This window comes from Pinus tabuliformis, chromosome 7, assembly GCF_031772625.1.
Source record: "Pinus tabuliformis cultivar Carrire ecotype Pingquan chromosome 7, CPIR1, whole genome shotgun sequence".
Classification (NCBI taxonomy): domain Eukaryota; kingdom Viridiplantae; phylum Streptophyta; class Pinopsida; order Pinales; family Pinaceae; genus Pinus; species Pinus tabuliformis.
In genome coordinates this window covers 459,481,641-459,507,467 of record NC_142293.1, presented here as the reverse complement: position 1 = coordinate 459,507,467, position 25,827 = coordinate 459,481,641, and the positions used below count along the sequence as shown (strand labels likewise).

At 37.3% G+C, this 25,827-nt stretch overlaps 1 pseudogene; it reads right to left on the bottom strand.

Moving 5' to 3' along the window:
- LOC149247945 (isocitrate dehydrogenase [NAD] regulatory subunit 1, mitochondrial pseudogene) overlaps positions 1-24,714 on the bottom strand; it is an 85,417-nt pseudogene extending 60,703 nt beyond the window's left edge.
- Between the last annotated feature and the right edge of the window lie 1,113 nt (positions 24,715-25,827).

Below are 25,827 nucleotides of genomic sequence, written 5' to 3'. Positions count from 1 at the left end.
TTCGAATCAGCAAATGAGCTTCTACATTTACTACATTGTTCTGCATCTCTTCAAGTGTTGCGACATTCCTTTCTCTCAGCTAAAACTCCATTTCCGGATCAAAGGCACCTGGATAGTGCAAGAGAGCAGATCTAGGAGAAGGTATTATATCAACCGGCATTGAATAATAAACTTGGTTAAATCTGGCAAAAAATTGTTGTACTGTCTCCCCTGGCATTTTTTTTCAGCTGGTTATACTCTTCTATAATCAAGAAAAGGTTTTCTCCGATCACCCACCTGTTGAGGAAAACTTTAACGAACTGCTGGAAATCTGAGATGCTTGCATCAGGCAGGGTTTTGAACCAACTCTTGACTTTTCCTTGCAAAGAAAGAGCAAAAAGCCTAATACTAACATCTTCGTCATCAACTTCAAAAAGGTCTAGAAAATTCTCAACACTCTGCACATGTTGCTCAGCGTTGACATTCTTACTTTTACCATCAAACCTCGGCAAGTATAGATCATAGTTTTTGGGGAAAGCATGAAGAACAGAAGGTAAAACAAGAGGTTTATACCTATCTGGGATTTTACAAGGTGCAGGAGTATGCATAGAAGGTATAAAATTAGTCTTGGTCTATTGAAGCTCATCATTTTGAAGACGGTCATCGCAAGATTCAGAAAAAGGGTCTTGATCAAGCTCAAAAGCATGCAAATCTTTGGTATTCACAATCTTCAAAGGGAAGGAATCAAATGCAGGCCTGGGATCTTTTCTCAAGCATAGTATACTTTGCAAAGCCTTGTTAACATTTTCGGGAAAAGAGAAGAAATAATTTAGAACAAAGAACAAAATGTCTTGGATGAAACTCCAACTTGAATACATGATCTGTCCATATTGTCTTTTCATTTTTCTGCTCACCAGGTTCATCCTCCAGTGGAGTCTTTGGATCTGATCTTGAAAATGATTTGGAATTGCCAAGTAAATGATTTCATCCTTTCCAGTGTCTGATCATTGTCCACCATCAACAATCAGACTTGAACTTGATACATGTACCGGGGCAATTAACAAGTTAGATGTCACATTTACAAGCTAGACCGGAGATTGATTGAAGCAGCGTTTATCTACTTCTGCTAATGAAAAACAAAAGTGTTTCGAAGGCTACCTAGAATAAATTCAGGCTTCGTCTGTAGCTTATAAAACAAATGACATCAACAAGAAAACCATTTTCTTCCCCAGTTGAGTCGCCACTATGTTAGAGCCTAGATTTGCCTTAGGCTGAAAAGGCAAGGTTCTAGGTCCACATCAAACCACGCTCAGCCTCGTAGCTAGCCCTGCGATGATAGGAGAGGGCTCTCTCTGAGTCGATCTTGGAAAAATATAATCAATGGGGCTGGAAATGACTGATTTTGCAACTGATTTTAGGCTAGGTATTAAGTGCAAAGGATTTGATTTGAGTTTTTGAGGGTTTTGTGTTGGAAATAGGGAAAGGCAAATTGGGCTCGGGGATGAGGCACAGTTTCTGCAGAGTTCTGATTAGGGAAAGGAAGGCAATCATTTTGATGCTTTGAATTGAATGAAATGGATAGATTAGACAAGTGAGGAGCTAAGAGAGCAAGAGAGTCTCAATAATTCTCCTTGAACAGATGAAAACATGGAAATTTAAACAAATTCAAAGGCAGAGCATAACAGTTAATGGATTCCACCTTAATCACTCATTTGTTCAAATTCAGAAGAAAAGAGAGGAAAATGATACACATAATGCTAATGAACTTACAATTACTTAGAGAAGCACACCATAAAAACATAAAGCCACATGGATCCCAAACAATGCTGCAAAACCCTGGTCTTTCCTTAGCCAAAAATGCAGAGATAGAATGTACAATGATATGCCAAAGCAATCCCAAGTGTCCAACCCTGAAAATGACTTAGAAATTACATAATATAGGCAAGCAAAACCTATTTCCTTGCCTCTAGGGGTCGAGCTCATCATTCTAGGAGCTATTTCAAACAATGCTAAACAAACCGCTAAAATTTAGGCAGTCAAAACAACTTGCCTCTATAAGGTAGGAAACTGATTCATTCATTAAATGTTCACTTTTTAGTGGATGAATCCTCTAGAACAAGTAAATACATGCCAAAATTACATCATGTTCATCCAATTACATCAATATAGATCAAAAATTACATCACAAAGCAAAACTAGTCAAACTGGCCGAATTTCTGAGCTGGAAGGTGAAAAATTGGGCAGAAAACCTTTGTGCGCCACGCCAATTTCTTTGTGCATCACGCCAATTTGAGGTTGAGTTTGAGGCACTTCCTGAAGTCCAAATTGAGCCCAAGTGTTCTTGTTAAAAATCCCCACCTTTCTACTTTCCAACCCAAGTGGAATTTCTAAAGTTGGTGCCCATTTTTCCCTCCAAAACTTCAATCTCCCAATACTGCTTCCTGTGTGTCAAAATAGGGGCAGAGAGGTCATTTTTTTAGTGTTTTTGACCTCCTGAGGACTCAAAATTTGCCCGAACTTCTTGGCTATGAACCAAAAGTCATGATTTTTCATGAAAAATCCAAAAATATAACTTTTTTTTAGTTTCGAGATGCCTAGAAAAAGGGCGCACCAGGTGGCGCAACACACAGGGAAGGCGTGGCGCATTGGGCTTGAGGCATGGCGCATAGAGTCTGTGCATAGCGCTTTTTGCAGGAGTCTTTTCGAGGCCTTCCTAGAGTCAAAATTGGGCGTAGGATAGCTCGTTGGAAAGGCCTCTGAGTCTAATTTCCAACCCAACTAAATTTTTTAATTTGGAGTTGATTTTCTCTATCAAATATCAAATCGCCCAAGACTAGTCAAAATGTGCCAAATGAGGCTTCCTCAAGGTAGAGTGTTGTTGCAGTAAACTTTTGAATGCCTTCCTCAACTCCACATTGAGCTCATGATAGCTCATTGGAAAGATATTTATCTCTAGTTATCATTTGACTCATCAAGTAAGTCAGTTGGCGAACCACGCTAGGAGAAAACTTGATTTTTGCAAGGTCACTCCAGAGGTGCATCAATTCTCCTGAGGCAATTGTATTTTTGACATTTTTCTAAAACCATGACACCTGTGTAAAAAGTGAAGGAGGTTTTTATTCCTTGGCCTATTTTGGACAAATAAATCTCTCCACTTTCCAAAATTCATCTTTTCTTGCTCAGGTACATCATTTGAGTGAAACCTACCCCAATGTGCAGAACAAGAGATTTGTCGAAATGAAGCGAAATGAAGGGGATAGTGAGATTTTATATTCTTGAGGAAATTTTGAGAAGTAGGGAGGGATGTTGGGAAGTAGGGGAAAGTGTAACCTCAGAAATTGAGTGAGGGGAAGGGGTGAGAAAGGGCAAAACACAGGCCTAGCCTTGAAAATTGTCAAGTTGTAGCAAGAAACTAGGGTTTGTGCGAAAATGAGGAATTTGGGGAATCTCAGTGATGGGAAGTGTTTAATAAGGTACATTAAGATAGGGGAAGGTGGATGAACATTAGGATACAAGTTTTGCTGATGATTTGACCGTCCAAGAGAAATTGTCTTTAAAACCCTAGGAGAGGGAAATGACCTTACTTAGGCGCAACTCAAGCATGAACAAGGTGTAAAATGACCCATTGGAACCTGACATGATGATGACAACCCTCTGACTGATGGTAGACTCAGATGAATAGTGACATAGACCAACATTTGGGAAACTTTGAAAGGATTGAAAGCAAACCCTAGACCTAATGCCTAGTGACCAAATTTTACTTGAAGACTCACTGAAATGATAAAATTTGACCTTGACACCTTAAAATCACTTTGTAAGAGAATGTTTGATCACTGGAGGAAGGATGGAAAGATTGACACTAACAATTGGCATGAAGTTGTCCAAGGTCGTATCTCATGGCCATATCGATCCTGGAGAGTTTGAAACCATCGACATAAATGATGTCCTTCCACTGGTCTTCTGAAGTCACATAGGCTAGTGTGTATGGCTCAGAAGGCAGTCAAATAATGGAAAATTGAAATCTTAAGCCTATCCATTTGGTCCCATAGTTTTGGATGCACAAGATATATCGTGGAACTTGCTTCAAAGCCTCAGAAAAATTAGGGGCCAGAAAAGGTTCACACATCAACACTGCTGATGATGAAAACATCCATCATTTCTAACACGCGTCCCGGGGCTTCCTCCTGACAATTAAGGATCTACCTCATATGGATGTCAACACACCATTTCTATGTTTTCAACATATGCTCTTTTTGTCCCTCTAACTTCAAAAACTCATTATGTTTTATAAGAATATCTACAGCCTTAAAATGCTCCATTCTGAGTACAAGTGGTTGATTTATTTGATTCTCTTCAAATGTGTCGAAGTATTTCTTACATTTAACCTAACTAATAATGAAGTAATTAAATGATGTTAATTGACTATCACCTACATACGACATGAGATTAACTGACTGATCACTTTCAGAAATGTAATTGTGCATATAAAGTTCACACATCAAGTGTCGGTTCAATAGATTGTAAGCTCTCAGGATCTGTCGGAACTGCATATGGTCTTTTATGTCATGCCTAATTTATTGGTGGATACTCTCTGGACACAGAAATAGATATTGCTTGTGAAGAAACAAAGCATAATAGTTAGCAAGAGGTCGACACACCATTACCTATTGTGTTAGGGTGAACATTTCATCCTTTTCAGCCTTGAGTAGCTGAACTTGCCCTTGTAATTCTTCAATCCTTTTTTGTTGTTTTTCTTATTTCTGTTTAGCCATTTCTATATGGGTGACATGATCAACCACCTCTTTTGCTTCTTGTTCCCGAATTCCTGTCACTTCTTTCAAGTGATCCTCCAAAGAGATAGATCCTGTTTATGTTATGAAACCAACTCACAAAAAGATAGAAAAGATATATCAACACCTGAGAAATAAGCCTCTTCGAGGAGGAAACCTCCTTTACATTACACAAATGAACAATTCTTGGATGATACAAATGCCAAGACCTCCTTTCTGTATATAGGAGTCTAAGGGGTCATAATATAATTAGAGCTGACATAACGATAATAATGTAAGGGCACAATAATAATAATAGTGGGCTTCTACAGGGAATAATAATACAATATGGGGACTACATGGGCACAACAATATAATAAGGGGGTTGCACTAATGACAATAAGGGGTTACGCTAGTAGTATAGGGAGCTAACATGCCCCTCTCCTTGAAAAAGTGTTGTTCTCAATGCTTGAGTAGTTCTTGATGCTTTTGTATAAAATTCTTGTCCTCCCATGTAGAACCTTCAGCGGTCAAGTTCTTCCACTTTATGAGATACTTTGAAATTGATCGATTTTGTAGCTATTAGGTTCTTGTTTCTATGACTGCTCCAGGTTCCAATATGATTTTTCCTTCCTCATCAAGTTCTAGCAAGATTGTTTGAAGTGGGATGTTCTCATTATGTAACGTCTCCATTTCTTAAGTGGATGCAGTCTTGCCAAAATTTCCTTCTCCTAAATATCTTTGTGTAAATACTTTCCTTTGATTGGATGACTTTTGAAAGAAATGCACCTTTCTTCTTGCATTAAAACATCACTAATTCGATTTCCTGATGCATCATTTTCCACAATAAAGTTTTTTGTGAAGTCTGGTGTAGCTAAGACCAGTGCTTGGCACATTGCCTCTTTAAGATGTTCAAAGGCATTCGTTGCTTCTGGTGTCCATGAAAATGCATCCTTCTTCAATAGTGTTGTTTTCATAATGTCTTAAGTCTTCATTCTTATTTCATGATATCCTGAACAAAGATCCAACTTGCTGAAATAAATTAATCCATGCAATTCATCCAATAATTCATCAATGAGAGGAATGGGGAATTTATCTTTAATAGTGAGTTTGTTGAGCTCTCTATAATCCAAACACATCCACCATGACCCATCCTTCTTGTGCATCAATACTACTAGAGCAGAGAAAGAACTTGCCTCACTTGAATTATACCAGCCTCTAGTATTTCTACAACCATACGTTCAATTACATTGTTTTGGTCATAGGGATATCTGTAAGTCCTGATGTTTGGAGGAGCACTTCCTGGAATCAAATGAATAGAGTGATCATGATCACAAATACGTGGGAGGCCTTTGGGACTCTCAAATACCTTGCAATGATTGTCCAATACATTTTCTAGATCAGGAGAAATAGATGATTTCGATGTGGGAACCTCTAGTGAACATAATTGTGAAATTATACATCATTTTTCTTTCTTTAAAAGATTTGTCATTCCGTTAGAGCTAATTATCTTTCCTAGTTTCCCTGTGATACCCCTTAATTCAGCATCCTTTCCTTCCGAAGAAAATTTCATGAAACATTGTTGAAAGTTAAAATCTATTGTACCCAATACATATTCAATACATATTCTCCCATGTATAGCTTTATATTATGGCACTTTCTAGAGAAATTTATGGTTCATCCACTTGCAACTGTTACTTGACACTCTAGTGCTGAATATAGGAAGAAAACCAATTCCTTGGTTATCTTACAATGAATAAAATTATGGGTAATTCCTAAATTAATCAACACTTTTACCTTTATCTTCTTGATATGTCCTTATATCTTGATAGTTGGAGGAGTGGTAATTCCAGCCAGTGCATTACAATATATGGTCAGATTAATTTCTTCTTTCTCGATGTGATCTTTCACTTCTTGAACCTTTTTCTTCTTGATATGCCCTTCTATCTTGAGAGTTTGATGAGTGGTAATTCTTGCTAATGATTTACAAGATATGGTCAGATTCATTTCTTCTTTCTCTGGAGTTGGTTCCTGGTATATATCCTCTCGTTTTGATGTTTCTTGATTATTTTCTTCCTCCTCTTCACAATCTATGTAAAATAATTTCTTCTCAGCACACTTATGACCTTTAGTGTATTTGCTATCACAACTGTAACAAAGCCCTTTTTCTCTTTTTTCTTGCAATTGTTGTCAGGTAAACCTTGTAGGTTGTGGAAGGCTAGGAGAAAAAACACTTCGATATTTATAGTTGTGAGTGGTGGGATTCCTTGTTTCAATAATTCCACTTTCAATTTTTCTTGCCAACCAGAATGCCTTCTCCAATGAGTCAAGTTCCCAAAGACGAACCTCATGTTGAATGTTATCCTTTAAAGTCGCTATGAAGACATCAATCCTTTGCTTCTCTGGAATATCATTTACCCTTATATTCAATTTTTGAAAGTACTCAATGTGCTATTCCATTAAACCCTTTTGTTTGAGATTTATCAATTGGCTAAAGAAGGTGTTTCCCTTTGTATCCTCATAATGTGCTATCATTTCCTTTGTGAAAATTGATCACGTGACAAGTGGCTTATGAGAACAAAGCCCTTAATAGAATAAAAATTGATTTGCTTCTAAATATAAGGATGCAATACGTACCTTTTATAGCAATTCCACCTCATGTGGATCAAAATATTTCTCCATCTGTAGTATCCAATTTACTTGATCCTTTCCACCAAACTTCCTCATATTGATTTTTCTTGTTTTTAGGACTCACACTTGAAATTACTCTAACTCTGTAATTTTGGATCTTTAAGTTCTGGAATTTTGGTCTATGATAGCCCTCTGACTCCTCTTTCTATCCCCACATGTTTGATCACAATTGGATTCCTTAAGAAAGGGTTATTTCCAATCTCCCGAGATGAGCTAATTATTTAATAGTTTAGTAAAGCACATTTCTACAGTGTGCCATGTGTCACTGTTTGGACCTTAGGTTCTGAAAATGTACCCAACAAACTACAATCCATTTACTTGCTGTCACCTTTTATGAAATTTCAATCACATGCTCAGACAAAGATTTATGACGATTTTACCAAGCTCACCTGTTTGGGGTGTAATTCGGGAGCTTGCAAAAATCCTAAATGTCTCAGAGTATATGTCTGAAAATATGGTGAAACAAGATCTGAAATTCAGCCTTAAGCTTCACCATGATTTTGGCCCAAATGGGTTTTAATTTTAGAATCTAAAACTTCACAGAAAAACAATTAGAGAGAAAATTTCACGATAACCTGTTTGAGATGGAATTATGGAGCTTGCAAAAACCGTAACTTCCTCAGATCATATATCTCAAAATATACCGAGACAAGATCTGAAATTCAAACCCGAGGTTCAGTGAGATTTTGTCTAAAATGGGTTTCTTATTTTTATCTTCTGAAACATCGTAGAAAAAAAGTTATAGCGAAAATTCCATGATGACCTGTTTGGAGTAGGAAAACCCTAGAATCCAAAGCTCTGATACTAAATTTTATGAAATTAGATAAGAAAAAGATAGAAAAGATAGATCAACACCTTATAAGTAAGCCTCTTCAAGGGGGCAACCTCCTTTACATTACACAAATGAATAATTATTGTATGATAAAAATGACAAGACCTCCTTTCTATATATAGGAGTCTAAGGGGTCATAATATAATTAGATCAACATAACGATAATAATGTAAGGGCACAATAATAACAATAGTGGGCTTCTATGGGGCACAATAATAACAATATGGGGACTACGTGGGCATGAAGATATAATAAGGGGGTTGCACTAATACAATAAGGGGTTACACTAGTAGTATAGGGACCTAACAGCTAAAGACAAGATGCAATGGTTTTCCATTTTTGAATTTCTACGGTCAACAGCAACTCCTGAGGCTCAATCAAATGCAGAAACGACTCGGTCTATGTAGTTACCAAGGTTGTTAGCCTATCTTTATTCTGTACTACTCTCGAAGTCGTTTTGGCTCTAGGAATCATGGTAGCTTGATCGATGTTCCACTTTTTCCTTCTCACTTGTCTCCGCAAGCATAATAATTATCTCCTCAACTTAGTGATTTCCATTTTATATTGCATATTCTCCCTAAACTGTGACCGGTACCAGACCTGGATGGGGGCCTTGATTTTTTCAAATTGTTCAATCAATTCTTGTTTAATAATGACCTCCTTCATCGGTGTCACGAGCTATGTTGGGTTTGGCAGATTGACGTCAGCAAACTCATTAGCCAGTTCCTGTTTTACTCTTATTTCCTCCATTTATTGAAAAACTCATGGGGTGGCTTTAGTGCCTTCTTCTACAGGTCCAAGTACATCCACATTTTCTCCAAATGGCTTAGGAGCCACTATAGGTTCCTGAAGAGTAGTATCATCAACATTTCCTTCACGTACTTGTTCTGTTACCTTATTTTATCCTTCCACTTGCTCAGGAATTGATTATGGCACTGCCGGGTCAGTACCAACAGCCATGTATCTTTCAAACTCCTCGGGGGTTGACACTTATTCTTATGGAGCAGTGCCAACAATAACCCTTTCTTCAATTCGTTCATCGGTCGACGTTGGTTCTTATGGAGAAGTGTCAACAAAAACATCCTCATTTTTCTCATCAATCGACATTGGTTCTTTTGTAATAGTGTCGACAAAAATTTCTTTAATTTCTCACGAGTTGACACTAGTTTTTCTGTAATAGCGTCGACAATAATTTCTTCAGTTTTCTTTCCAGTTGACACTAGTTCTTCTCTAGCACTATCGAAAATAATTTCTTCCTTCATTTGTCCAACAATTGACACTAGTTCTTGTGTAATAGTGTCAAGTGTAGCTTCCTCTCCCATTGGCTGAGAAGTTGACCCTAGTTCTTGTGGAGAAGTGTCAACAATGGTCCTTTCTCATGCAGTTACTCCTACAAGCTTTAACACTATAGAATAGATCATTTTTCTCATTGTGTGGGTAGGAGAGCATAATTTCCTTGCCCATTTTGGCAAGGAAGTGGGGAGAGGAGAACGAGAAGTAACCTTCTCAATTTCCATTCTTCCAATGCCTTCTGCCTTAGTTTCTTCAATTCCGTATCTATCCCCTATCTAAACTGGTTGTTTTTCCATTTCTTCCTCCCTTCCTTCCTCTTCTTCTTCCGTCGCCTGTTCCCCCATTTCCCCCAAATGTTTAGCAGTTGATGTTGGTTCATGTGGATCATCATCAACTGCAACTCCTTCCTCTACTAACAATGATTCCTCAACCCTTGTTGGCATCATAGTCACAAGCTCTTTTTTTGCTACTTCAACAAATTATGGCCAAGTTACAGGGGTCAGTAATAGGAAATGCACCACTCACAACCTGACAAGTCCATGGTTTGTGAGGATTATCAATTCTTGGTGTGATCAGTGCACAGACCATGCCATTAATTGAAGATTGTTCAAAAGGAAAAATGGAATATCTAGAGAATGCAATCGATGCAAACAAACACATGCTAGAAGATTGAAATGATGTTTAAATAGAGTACAAAGTCAACCTTCATAGGTAATGTATCACATGACAAAGTATGAAACCCCAACCCATTGATGTGACTATGATTTTCGGTCATATTCTCTCCCCTTCTGAACCACGGTTTCTCCTTCTTGCAGGAAAAATTTTGGAAATTCTAGCAAGGGTATTTTACGGGAAACCCATTTTTTCCCTCCTTGTTGCAATCCACTAACCATGAGATAATCGCTTATGTTATAGGAATATCCAATTCGTAGAATTTGGAATAATTCCCTTCCAAATAAAATCCAACCTCGACTGTTATGCCTTCATCAAACCCCTGCAACCTCTAAAAGTAGATGTGTCGTCCAACATCCTGAAAAATCAGCCATACATCAAGGTGATGTTGAACCTGTAATGTATCTTTCAGCTCATGTCTAATAGCTTGACCACCCATTCTACCAATTTCTTTGTAGCAACACTCAGAGTAGCAAATACGATTGAGGGGGTTGTTAGTCAATAAAGTTTGTGGTGACAATAATTATAGTAATTAATCCAATGTGTTGGAAAATACTAAAAATTAATGTCTTTGTATAATATGTAACTTTCAATGTGTGAGGATAAGTGTGTAGGGTATGGTGGGGGTTACATATTGATACAGACTATGGTGGTAATAATTATTGGATGTACGATTTGACACAAGGTTTAATAAAAATTATGACATGACATAATTACTATTAAATATTATACCTTTTCTATTAAATGTGGTACCTCCCCCCAACTAAGGTATGACCGTCCTTAATCATGACTAGTCATGTCATAAGTGAAATACCAATCAAATCCACAAAGTCAGTTGGGGACGTACCTGGCACCTTACCTTGGTGGAGTATCTGCATGGGTGGAGTAGCAACATTGGTAGAGTAACAACATTGATGAAGTAACAACATCAGTGGAGTAACAACACTAGCAGAGTAACAGCATCATCCGAGTAACAAAGTCAGTGGAGTAACAACATCGGCGGAGTATCAACATCAGTGGAGTAACAACATCAGCAAAGTAACAACAACGGGGAGTAACAACATCAGTGGAGTAACAACATCGGCGTAGTAACAACACCAACAGAGTAACAACATCAATGGAGTAACAACACTAGTGAAGTAACAACATCGACGAAGTATCAACACCAATGGAGTAACAACACCTGCAAGAAAAGAAGTACTAATAGAGTAGCAAAAACATTTTATTACTATTATTATTATTATTATTATTATTATTATACACATATATATTTATTTTTTATTTATATATATATATATATATATATATATATATATATATATATATATATATATATATATATATTATTATTGAATTTAGGTTTCTGTGATCCATGTCAATTTTGACAAGATTCTTCATCAAAAATCACATAGAGATACTTTTGTCGACATGTTTCGAACCAACCAGTGTGGTTCATCATCAGGACAATTTGGATGAGTAGATCTTGCTTTGCATATTAAATAGATAGGGCAGAATATCCAATGACCAAATTTATAGACAAGGTAACGGCTAAACTCACAACAGCTAGATTTGACCGGGAAATGCCTGGTTTTAGGGGTATAAACTTTATTAGATAAGCTAATTCAGTTATTAATATTCTTATTAAAATAAACATAAATGGACTATTTTATAATTATAAATATATAATAGAATAAGTAAGTTAATATATTATAATAAGTAAATCATAAAATAAACTAATTTCACATTGTTAGATATCAAAGTTATTATATATAAATAGAGTATTCTATAAATAGTTAATTATATTTTAAATAAAATATAGGTGAAAGGGACATATATTTATAAATATATATTAAAATAAATTAATTTAAAATCAAAGTTATTATAAAAATATTAGTCAGTTATAAAAGTTAAAAATAGAGTGACCTATAAAGAGTTAATTATATTTTAAAATATAAGTTAAAGGGACATATATTTATCAATATATATTAAAATAAATAAATTAGTTTCATATTCACCCCAAGGACATGAAAAGGGTTTATATTATTCCTTGTTCATGTGGGACCCCCTATATTGGTGAGACTGGTCGCTCCATTAACCAAAGGATTAGTGAGCACGCAGCTGACCTTAAGCACATGAGAACCAAGTCTTCCACTCTAACAAAGAATGTGGAGAAAACCAATCATCATGTCTACATCGAGGAAGCTAGTGTGATTGCTAGAGTGTCGTAATTCCATCATCACAAATTTAGGGAAACCCTTAATATTGAAAAAATGCCGAACAATCTCAATAGAGAGGATGGCTGGAAGATCAGTAGTTGTTGGGTCCCAGCCCTCTTCTCTTAGTCATTTTCTTCCTTTCTTCCCCTCCCTTAAATAATCTAGTAATTAATTTTTAAAATATTCTAATATTTTTCTAACACTTGAATTCTCTAATATTTATATATTTAAACTCTTTGACTATTAATTTAAAATTAATTTATTTTACAATTAATTTATATAATTAATTTAAAATTAATTTATTTTATAATTAATTAATTTAAAACTAATATATTATTTTTTACCCTTAATCAAATATTAATTAATTTTCAAATATTTTAATATTTTCTAACACTTGAATTCTCTAATATTTATATATCTGAAAACTCTTTGACTAGGAATATGAAACTAATTTATTTATTTTAATAGATATTTATAAATATATGTCCCTTTAACTTATATTTAAAATATAATTAACTATTTATAGAATACTCTATTTATATATAATAACTTTGATATCTAACAATGTGAAATTAATTTATTTTTTGGTTTACTTATTATTATATATTAACTTACTTATTCTATTATATATTTATAATTATAAAATAGTCCATTTACATTTATTTAATAAGAATATTAATAACCGAATTAACTTATCTAATAAAGTTTATATCCCTCATCATAGTCAAACTAGCCATTTCCCAGTCAAATCTAGCTGTTGTCAGTTTAGTCATTACCTTGTCTAGAAATTTGGTCATTGGATATTCTCCCCTATCTATTTAATATGCAAAGCAAGATCTACTCATTCAACTTGCCCTGACGATTAACCACACGGGTTGGTTCGAAACGCATCGACAAAAGTATCTTTATGTGATTTTCACCGAAGAATCTTCTCAAAATATATATGATTATTATTTTATTTTTCTATTTTTTAAGATTTCAAGAGGAATAGTTCTCTGCTAAAAAAATTTCAAAACCAGATTTATCAAGGAAATGCTTGGTAAAGGAGTGACTATATGTTGGATGTTGATACAATCTAAGGCAATGTTCGTTTACAATCAAAGGACTATGTGCCTCATCGATTGTTACAAGTTTAACAGTCCCATTATCAAACACTGCATCAACTTCATATGGTCCCATCCGTCTAGAGAAGAGCTTTCCCTTAAAGTATTTGAACCGAGATTCATAGAGCAATGCCCAATCACCTTTCTGAAACACCTTCTTGATGAATTTTTCGTGAAAATTAGTTTGTCGTTGTTGGATTGCGGTAGTGTTATGTACAACCATCAAATGAATCTCATCTAACTCATTGATTTGTCTTAATCGGTGTTTCTATGTTGCAGTAAGATCCAAACCTACTTCAAGTGTTTTCCTGGGCTTCTTAATTTCAAATTCTACTAGAAACAAAGGGTATTTTCCATACACAAGCTCATATGGTGAAATTCTTCTTGTATTCTGCCATGCAGTTCTATACACCCAAAGTGCTTCAGGAAGTGTTTCAGACTAGTTTCGGCAATGGTTATCTATAGTCTTTGTGAGAATTTTTTCTAGTACCTTTTTTGTGCTCTTAACTTTACCATTCACTTGGGGATGATATGGAGAAGTTACCCTATGTTTGATTCCATACTTTTTCATGAGCTTTGCTATTAGACATGATGTAAATTGTGCCCCTCCATCTGAAGCTATCTCCCTAGGAGCTCCATACCATACGAATATTTCTTCAAATAAAAATTTGAATACAACCTGTTCAGTGGCCTTTGCAACAACTTTTGATTCTACCCATTTTTTCACGTAGTCTGTGTAGATAAGAATATGAACTTTTTGATGTGAAGGAGGATTGAAAGTCCCAACAAAATCGATATCCCATTTCTCAAAGGGCTCAAAAACTAATTGAGATTGTAGCGCCATCTCATTTGACCAATTAGGCTAACCCATCTGTTGACAACTATCACACCCTCAAACATATTTCTTAGCATCACCAAAAATTGAGGGCCAATAGTATCTCATCTGCAATGCCTTATGACCTATATGCTTGTTTGCAAAATGTCCTTCATAAGAGTCATCATGGGCATCTTTCAAAATGTCATAGATGTCGTCCTCGCCTACACAGCATTGTATTTACTGATAAGGTCCTGTATATAATAGGTATCCCTCTATACATGAGTAACAACCACTATGGTGGATGCCTTTTTGTTGTTCCCTATATGAAAAATGATGAGGTACTTTTCATGTAGCAAGATAGTTAGCAATATCTACATACCACAGGGTGTGAGTAGAAATTGCAAAAATATTTTCATCCAGAAAACTATCCTATATAGGTGTGTCTTCATCATTAGTATTAAGCCTAGATAATAAATTTTCTACCACATTGTCTTTTCGTGGTTTATCTACAATGGTAATATAAAATTCTTGTATGAACAAAAACCATCTTGTACCTCATCTTGGACTTATGGGTTTTTTCATCAAATACCTGATGGTTGAATGATTAGTGTGCATGAAGGTGGGATACACTGTAATATAATGTCGAAATTTATTAATAGAATAAATAACAACCAAAAACTCTTTTTTAGTTACCATATAATTACGTTCAACAGGGGTTAATTTCTTGCTAACATAGTAAACCATATAGGGTTTCTTGTCCTCCTATTGTCCCAAGGCCACCCCTACTTTTATGTGAGAAGGATTTGTAGAGATATGAAATGGGATTTTCTAGTGAGGACCACATAATATCGAAGCCTTTAAAACTAGTTCTTTGATTTCTGAGAAATTTGATTGACATGCATCTGTCCACACAAATTCTATATCTTTAGACAATAGTTGAAAATGTGGAAATTATATTTTAGAAAAAAAATCTATAAAATGTTTGTAAGAGCTGGCACAATCAATAAATCGATGTACCGTAGTTTGGTGTCTTTGGTGTAGGGAAATTTAACATTACCTCAACCTTAGTAGGATCAACCCTTATTCTAGCCGTTGAAAGTAAATGCCCTAAAACTATCCCTTCTTCCATCATCATGTGACATTTTATTGTGCTAAGAGAGACATGAGTCTGTTTACATCATTTAAGTACTTTTTCTTAATTCTCCAGACCTTCTTCAAAGGAATCCCCATATGGGGTGAAATCATCCATATAAATCTCAACATTGTCATTAACAAGGTCATAAAAAATTCCCAGTATTGCCCATCGAAAGGTTGCAGGTGCATTACAGAGGCCAAACGGGAGAACCCAATATGCAAAAGTTCCCTAAGGGAAAGTAAAAGTAGTTTTATCCTAATCCTCAGGATCTATGTCGATATGGTTATATCCACTAAATCCATCCAAAAAGGAGAAGAAATTATTTTTGACCAATGTGTCAAGGACTTGGTCAATAAAGGGTAAGGGAAAGTGGTCTTTCTGAGTTGCCCTATTCAATTCCCTATAATCAACACAAATTCTCCACTTGTCATTCTTCTTGGGAACAAAGACTAGTGGGGATATCCATTGACTGTCCGGAATTGGATAAATAAATCCAACATCCAATAGCTTCTGTAATTATTCCTTGACAATGTTTCTGAAAGTAGGATTCATCCTCCTTTGTGGTTTTCGAAGAGATTGACATTCCTCTGTTATGTATATATGGTGTGTACATAGATCAACAGGGATTCCATTCATATCTGTACATTCCCAAGAAAAAGGTCCCTTTCAATCTTTAATTATCTTCATCAACTATTTAACCTGAGATGGTGTAATATTAGGATTAATATTCAACGTTTTTCTTGGTTTGATTTCTACAGGAATACTATTATGGGGTGTAGTGACAGGAAAATTTTCAACTTCGGTTTTTGGTTCAATGATTTCCTGGGTGGTGCATCTCATAACATATTCTAATAACTAGCGAGTTCAATCAGAAACAGAGTTTGGACTACTGATAAATGCACTAATATCATCATCTTCCCTTTCATCCTTAAAACAAAGAGCTTCACCAATGATAAGAATTGGTCTAATATCTCCATTTTCAAGCTTAAGTGCATCCATAGGTGGAGATTTTTGTATTAAGGTAAATCTTGGTTTAATTGATGAACTTGGTTCTACAAGGGGGTAAAGGATAAGGCTCTTTGTGACTTCCCCATTGGATATTACCATATTTCTAGATCGACACCCAATGTAAGCATTTGCAGTCGCAAGCCACAATATTCCTAGAATCAGAGGATGTCCCCCAACTAGAGATTGAGTGTGAAATACCAATAGGTTGACAGGGTATTGCCATGAGTCTACATAGATAGTCACACCTTCTAACTCCCCTACTAGTCATACAGTGGATCGGTCTGCAAGTTCTAAGACTGTAGTATTTGGTTTAAGTTCAAGTAAGCCTAGGGTGAGTATAGTTGATGATTTTATAAGATTAATTGTGGCCTTTAGGTCTACCAACACATTTGGGATATGAAATCCATTAATTTGTACTATAAGAATTAGGTTCCCTAGATCTACATATTTAACATGTGTAGGCTTTCCAACATCATGTCTAACAATTTTCCCATGACATGGATAGTGGGTGGATCCCTCGAATCTCTTCCAAGCTTCTTAGAAAAAAATAATTCAAACGTTTTTTGCATAAATTGGTGCATTCTTCATGGCCTGAAGTAATGGGATCTTGACAAATAGGTTTTTCAATTTCCCCAAAAAGTCAAATTCAAGAAGAGGAATTTGTTTGCTCAAGGAGAGTCTCTTGGGATAAGGTGGACTAGACTGACATCCTCGAGTGACAATTGTTTAAGAAGGGGGTTGTTGTTCCATGGGAACTTGCGTTGAATCACCCTTGGTTGTTCTAGAGGAATTCCTAAGTTCTGGTTCTAGGATTGCATCATTAGTATGTTCAACAATTATTAGTGAAGTCCTATTATTTACCACCTATCTGGATCGAAGGTTCATTTCATTACATTCCGCGATAGAAATACTATATGTAGGAAGGTTGAGTGTCTCAACCTATTGAGCCACTTTCTTATTCAGGTTCGAGTTTGATTGAGTAGGCAGTTGCAGACGAAGAGGAGGATTACAAGTGGCGGCATTCGAGGGAACCTATAATTTTTTTGGTGGCATAGGCTAGGAAAATTGACTTGTAGGAAGAGGGGTTCCATGCCAATTCTAGGACCATGAAGGAGTTGGACTCAGTTGGGGGGACCACTATTCTCAAGGCATTGAAGATTGATAATATTGTGGCTATGAAGGTGGAAATGGTATAGGTTTTGGCCAAAAAGTCAAATTATTGAAATACTGAGAAAGATATTGAGACATGCCTGAATTCATGTTTTGTGGTCATGGTTTCCATGGTTTTTTAGGCCCCATGAAGTAACGTTGATCTACCTCTTCATTTGCACCTTGAAAAATTGCCTCTAGCCTAGGAAGAGATGGACACGTGGTGGTAGAATGCCTCTACTCAAATATTGCACAAATTTCAACAGTATTGAGTGGACATTCTTTCAGTGGGTGCTTCTTCTTTCGTTCAGGGTAGAAAATTCCCATTTCCCTCTCAGTTTCCATCTGTTTCTATTTTGACAGTAGAACATCCAATTGTGAGGACAAGGTGGTGGGAATATCCGTCCTCAAATTATCCAATAGGTTCCAAATTTCTTCTTTCCTCACCCCACCATTGGATGCTTTGAGAGATTGTATCCCCCTCTTTTTCCTCACAGCTCCACATGAGCTCTTGATGCATAATTCATAGAAGGTGTTAAAATCCTCCTTTGATATATCTCCCTTTCCTACAACATTCAAGAGTTCCAACGATTCTTCCCTTAATGCATGGAGAAGGATTATCTTTAAGATATCCTTATCCATATTATTGTGGCTTGATCTCTACCGAGCGTATTTAAAACCTTCCACGAAGTCTTCCATATTCTCATCCTCTTTCTGCATAAAATTAAATATTTCCTCTTTAAGATCTTGTGATTTGCAGTATTCCTCATACTTTTCAAGAAAAATCTCCTCAATTTCATCCCATGTTGTAATGGATTTTCCCCTTAAGCCCATATACCATCTAAGGGTTGTTCCTTTTAAAGTAGTAGGGAATATCTTCAATTTCTGAGCATCGGAAATATAATCATGGCCTTGAAGGACAACATCAAATTTAAAGAGGAATGTGTTCGAGTCTTCAGAAGAAAGACCATGGAAGTTAGGTAATGATGTTAAAGGAATAGGTTTCATAGGTGCATTACATCTAATTTACGCAATTGGGAAATCGATCGCGGAGGTTGTATGAGCCATGAATACCTTCCAATATTCACTTGGGATCTCAATAGGTTCTGATGGTTCAACAATGCATAGTTGAGTTTGTCTAACAACACTCCCTCACTCAAGTGGTGGATTTAATTCCGTTTAGCCTTATTCCTCTTCTGAGCTATCAATGCTCAGTTCCTCGGATCCTCTACTTCCTACTTCTTCCTCCTGGGGTTCTGCAGAGTCACCCCTCCCGATTTCTTCTTCCCTGGGTTCTACTTCGGTAGGGCTAATGCTTCCTATTTCTTATTCCATGAGTTCATATTCTGTTATTGGGGGAGGATCCAGATGTGTAATTGAATGTCGTCCATATTTCATCTGAGATCTAACCCTCACAGAAGCTCTTGATGATGCCCTTCACTTAGCTCTTGAAATGATTTTTTGGATATAGCCTACTCTACCTAAATCTTTCCTCCCTATTCTTGGGGGCCTTCCTCTGCCCCATTTATTTGGATCTCAATTCATGAAATCAGGCAGCAAAAGAAAAAAATCCAAACAAATCTAAAGCTCGGGACCTAGAACAGGGTGGAAGATTCCCTTCCCAGGATGAGAAAGTGGCCCCTTAAATCAAGAAAATAAAAGAAAGAGAAACAAGCCGACCAGAAAATATATGCTTAGGACCCGAAACAGGGTAAAACCTCCCTTCACAAGATGAGATTGTGGTTCCTATAATCAATAAAAAATGAAAGAAATTGAAACAACCAAAGCAATCTAATACTTAGGACCTATAACAAGGTGAAAATTTCCCTTCCCAAGATGAGAGAGTGGTTCCTATAAAAGGGCATGAAATTGAAAACAACTAAAGACAATCATGGTAAATTTGATGCTCAAGACCTAGAGGAAGCTGGCGTAAAACCACACTTAATGAGGATGTGAGAGTGGTCCTATGCTCAGTACGGGTCCTGCATTCACGCCTTTGATAGCCTCTCCGGCAAAGGGGCTAAGATTTTGGTGTTCAGATATGAATTATAGAATTTTCCCTTCCCCACATTAATTGTCAATCTAGGGCCCGTCTGGTTATTTCAAGGCTACTATGCAAAGTCTATTGCAGTACATAGCTTCCCTACCCAAAATTGAGCATTCAATCAACAATATAACAATGTGTAACAACAAGAAATACTAACAACAATCATAGTAACAAAAAATTAGGATTCACGACAACACAAACTTAATGAACCATTCCAGCGATAAATCAATAATCATAAAATAAATAAATCTATACACACCACTAATCTAGCAACACCTGACCAGGGGAGTGGGCCCAACTCTCCAATCAGGGTTGTAGTGAAAGATCGAAGACTAATTAATACTCAGAAGATCATGATTGCATTAATCAAAAGGAGAATGCAAAATTATACTGTTACATTCTTAGAACTATAGTGTCTCTAGATGTCTCTTTTTGCCTCTATAACCTTACTTATACATTTCAATATTACAAGAATGGTATCAACAATTTCCAGAGATTACAATAGTTGTTTGCCTACAAATACACAATGATAATTTGATACAGAAATAGAATACAAAGGATAGAAAATGAATTGGTCCAATAGACTCTCATGGGTTGAACATCGTTACAGCGAGCATCCTGAGATTAGCGCTGCCAACTCATCGACAACCATATGTTGAATTGTTGCTTGTTGATCATCATCCTTTTGAATATTCAAAGAAACCTGGGTTAGCAAGTCACATACGCAATGTTCCCCTCTGACTATGCTTCATCGATTAATATTTCACAAAGACATGAAAAATAGATATACCTTCATTACTCGAGATATAAATTAACCTCACAAAGACATGAAATAGGTGAATGAAAGGGATAAAAGGGTAGGTAAAAAGTGGGCAAATTTAGCAACTAACACTCTCCACCTACCATGTGGCTCTTGACCTCCCTCATCAATCTTGAGCTTCTACTATGAATTTTCAAATTGCTATACGACCTTTGAACTTACAATGACTCTAGAACTTTTAAGTGACTTTTCACATTCCATGTGGAACCCTTTGCCTTCCACACATTTTAAATTTTCTTATTTTTGAAAATACCCGCAAATGATGTGGCAAAATACATTGAAACATATGACTTTGTGATGACACTTGAACAAGCCATGACTTGGCATTGATAACATGTAGCTTAATTATGATGTGTTCATGCCAAGCCTTTCTCCTTTCTACTATGAATTTGACTTCTTCAAGATGGATATTTTCTTACTCATCTTCACCCTCCAAAGGGTCTAGATCATTGTTAGAACCTTTCAAGTCAACATGAGATGCCACCATTTTATCATGGTCCAGGATTTATTCATGTCCTTAATGATGGTTATTTTTTCTTCCCCTTCTTCTCAACTACTCTCTTGTACCCTCTCCTTGATGATCTCCCCTAACAATCACCTTTTCGTGTTGAAATGATAGCACCTGCAAATGATGTCCACTAATGAAATGCCAAAATTAGTCTAAAAACCACCTATTCTTCCTTTTCTTTGTTCATGGAACATGTTGACTTTGGTGTGGCAACGAGCAAGGTATTTTAGAGTAGGAGGCTAAGAATTTCATAGATGAGCATCAAAGGGGTTGAGGGATGACCTCACTATCCACTAGGATTTCACAATGAAATGTAGGAGACAAGATAAGGTAAGGGATTTTGCAAGTAGAGGTTTCAATAAGCATGAGTGGTAAGAATGAGCACTGTAGTTGTGCAATGCACAGTGATTTAGGGACAGTTGAGTGAATTGTTTAGTTGATGGTATCAGTGACATATAAGTGACCTGCCTCTCACTAAAACTATGCAATGCATAGTGTGAAGCCCACGAGATGAAGGGACCGTATTGTTGGACAAATTAGGGTGGTAGGGTGAGAAGGTTGCATGTTGTAACTATGTAATGTGTAGTAGTTGAAGAGGACACTTAGTAGAGTACAAATATGGGAAAGTTAGTGAATTATGGAGGCTCCACTATTGCCATTGTGCAGTGTGGAATCTAAGGAAATATTTGTCAAGGTAGTGCATTGTTGATAGGGCTAAGCCACCAAAGTGATGATCTAGACTTTAAGGTTCCTTAGTGTAAAATTTAGTGAGACTATCCTTTAGGAATGTGTAGTTCACATTCCCAAGAGGCATGGGATGCTTCATTGTGTCTTAATACTATGCACTACACTGTTCCAATCAGAAGAAATGTTAGCAAGTTTCTAAGAAAGTGAAAGCTCTAAAAATGACTAAGTTTGGGATTTGTTGGGCGTGGGATCCCCCAAGGGCAGATTTGGTGCTTAAATCCCATATTTTGGTCCAATTTTGTAATCCAAGTGTAAAGACTCTGTATTTTGTGGTCACAGAGTGTGTAGTTGTTAAAGAGCCATAGGGTTGTTCACCCTTATTTTGAAATGTAACGTCAGTTGTAGAAGATCTACACATGGTCTACGGACCATGGATTGTATATATAGAGCTAAGCTCTAAGTAGTTAAAGGAAATAAGAATGGAATCAATGATCGAACATGTATGAGAGATAGCTCTGAAGTAGAACTCTAAGTTTTGGGTTGTATCATAGGTAGAGGCTCTGTAGATGAGTGCGCATAGGCCTAAAAGTCTGCAGCTGAGTGCATGGGCCCTTGCTGCTGAGTGTGGAGGGCGGGTTGAGTTTGTAACAGTACATAATTATCAATAAAGAGAAGTATTCTACAATTTCTGCGTCTTTATTTCCTATTTATGCATTTGTTATATTAGGTATAAATTTCACTTATAATTCTTATATGATGCATGAATGTATGTAAATGTAGTGGTTAAGTGAACACAAGTAAGAACGTTTGTTTACGTGAAGCTAACTAAGATCTATTAATAAATCAAGTAAGATACTTAGCGTAGTTTGGGAAATACCACAGTTCACTGTTCTAGCAGTGCGGAAGCATATCGGCCCCAGGTTAGGGCTGCGTGAATGCTAGTTGTACCATTTCGTGAAGGTGCTAAAGGATGAGTAGAGGGTTAAGAAACCTAAACGTAGGTAGCTATAGTTGGGATAAACAGAAATCACATCCATCTCAAGGGTGCGAAAACTTGGTTCCAACATCCCCCCATATTGGTTTGGGTGAGACTTCAGTCCGTGCTTCGCAGGCTGATGCCAAAAGGGCCAGTAGTGTAGGGATTTGTTTGGCTAACTAATGTTGAACCTGGGTCGGGATCCCATAAGCCAACAAATAGTTTTGTTGCGGGGACTAGAATCTACATAGAGACGTGTGACGTCGTATCACTGGAATCCAACTAAGAAAGAAATCAAAGGCTAGTTAGACAGAAGGATTCATGCGTTCGTGGCACAAGAAAACAGAAACCTGTGACTGTCAAAATAATAGTGGTTTGACCAATACCTATATATGGAGGTCCATGAAATATTTTTCATGTCCTTCCCTACTGAGTTATATGAGCGGATCACAAAGCTAAGAGATAGCCAAGGAAGGTGGAAACTTGACGGCCCTATTGTGTGAAATCGAGAGCTAGTGTGAAGGTTGGAAGCATCGGAGGGTAAGATCACGTGCACCATTGATAATTGGCTTGATCACATTATAGGATGATTTGTGACTGAGTTCGCAGTCAACCTCAGTGAGCGATAGCAAGGCAGAACAACACTTTTCAAAGGACCGTGAGGTAAGTACGTAAAATCTTTCAATACTTGGATTAAAATGTTGCTGTGAAAAATGGGTTATGCACCTACCTTGATGTTTGGGACTACGCGAAGTGGAAAAAGTTATAGAAATGAAGGAAATAAGGGTCCAGCGTATAGCCCCTTGACTTCACCTCGGTGAAGAGATGCAGAAGGGATCGTGAGGGTCTCTCCCCGAAGTGCTATTCATTTGATAAAGCAAGGATTTCTGTGAATACCACCTGCGACCACACCACCACCTGCTTCACTGCCATCACCTCCAACTTTACATGTACCACCTCCACCTCCACCGCGCTTCAGTTGGCCAACACAGTAAGGTTGAATTTTTTCAAAGGCTTAGGAAATGAGGAATCGGACCAATTCTGGTTCATTGTGAGGGTTGTATGGGAAGATCAAGGTGTTAAAAATGACCATATAAAGAAGGAAACACTAGTTAGTGCTCTGCAAGATCGTGCGATAACCTTTTATATTAAGTACTCCAACGATAACCCAAAAGATAGAGTAGTGGACATCCAAGTAGCATTGAATAGGGAATTTAGTAGGCCTAAATATGAAGCACAGTAAATTATGGGATTCAAAGAGATCACGATGCTACCAGATGAGACAGCTTGGGAACTAGATCAGAGGCTAAAATGTACGATCCATGAAGCCAACATGAATTTGACAGATGGATAGAATATAATAACTTAGGCAGAGGCCTTGGAGATTGCCATGAGACTACATGGGATTCTGATGCAGGATCATGATATAGCAGTCCAGCAGATCCATGTGTAGTTGAAGAATTTGTGCCTTGAGATACAAAGTCTGAAATAGGACAGGACGCTTTGGCTAGAGGTATGCGAAGAGGTATGGTGCGTGAAATGCAAGAGTGAGGGTCATGACAAAAACCACTACCCGGTATTGACAAATTACCTTATAGGAGGAGGACCGATGCCTTCAAGGTCAAAAGCTCAAGTAGGACCTAGCGCAACCCCTCCCTTATGGTGTGCTATCTATCAAATAGCCGAAAAACATGTGACAGATAACTACCACATGTTACCGAAGTATACGCAAACTCCGCAATAATCGTTCTGCAACATTTGTAGATCAGTGGGACATGATGAGCGGACTTGCAAGAGTTGCGAATTGATGATGGATAGAATGCCTGCCTATAGATTTCAGGTTGAAATGCGGCCCCTTCAATAGAATGCAGGGATGGCGTGGATAGGATTTCAAGGGCGCGTATGAGACCGAGGCGGAGAAGGACATTGTAGAGGTCACAGGTAGTTGATTTTCTATAATTACAGAGGACCAGGACATTATACCCATGATTGAAATAATCCAGTGCATCCATCATGTAATTATTGCACACTATTTGATCATGAAATAGAAGATTGTCCTACACTAATAGCTAGGATACGTGACAAAGGGACGCTACCACCTCCCCCGACTCAGAACCTGTAGATGATGAGGTCTGAGGTGCGCGAGGAAGCTCTGAATGTAAATATAATGCGCCAAAGTGGAATCACGATGGGAGATGAAAAGGGGAAATGACCAGAAGACAGTACCTAGGTACGCAAAGCCCCGGTGAAACGAGTTGAGCATGCTCGGGAAACCTTCATGGAAGCTAAGAAGAGCTTCGTTGAGGCCTCCACTTCAGGAAGCAAAGATAAACCAGAGCTGGAGATGGACCCCTCTATGCTCACTACTTTCGTGGAAACCTGTATAAAGCTACTGCACGACAGTAAGGCTATGAAAGGGTTACAGGACTTATCAATAGATGTGCTAGGACTATGCCAGGTGAACTGTGTGTAGTCCACAAGATTGGAAAGCATAATACAAGAACAAGGCATGAAATGAGACTCACCGTGCAAATTGGAGAATAAGAGATAGATCAAGTCATTCTGGATTTGGGATCAGATGTGAATGTTTTACCGATACAGAAATCGGAGTGAATGGGGAGACCTGCACTGCAATGGTCTCCGATTTAGCTGAGGATGGCGATGCAACAGAAAATCATACCCATGGGGTGACTGTAGGGAGTAACTGTGGATATTGAGGGAGTGAGTGCGATGGCATATTTTGATGTAATAGAGATTGTTGATGACAACAATCCCCAACCTACGCACCTGGCAATTTACTCAGCTACTGATATGAAGGGGTTAATCAATATGAAGAAGTGAAAGATGATCTTTGAGAAGAAATCACTGCGCGTAATAATACCCCTGGATCCTACTGAAGGATTGCACTATACGGAACCAGTCGGTGACTATCATAGTGATGATGATCTGGATTTCATGTATAAGATAATAGCGCGAGACCAAGACTCAGGGAATCCCATCGCGGATGGGCGGATTACGTGGGAGCATGAGAGTTCCTGCACTTCGGATTCTGACGAAGAAATAGACCGCTGGAAGAATTGGTTACATGAGGTAACTACATTGAATTGCAACATGATGAGCCGGTC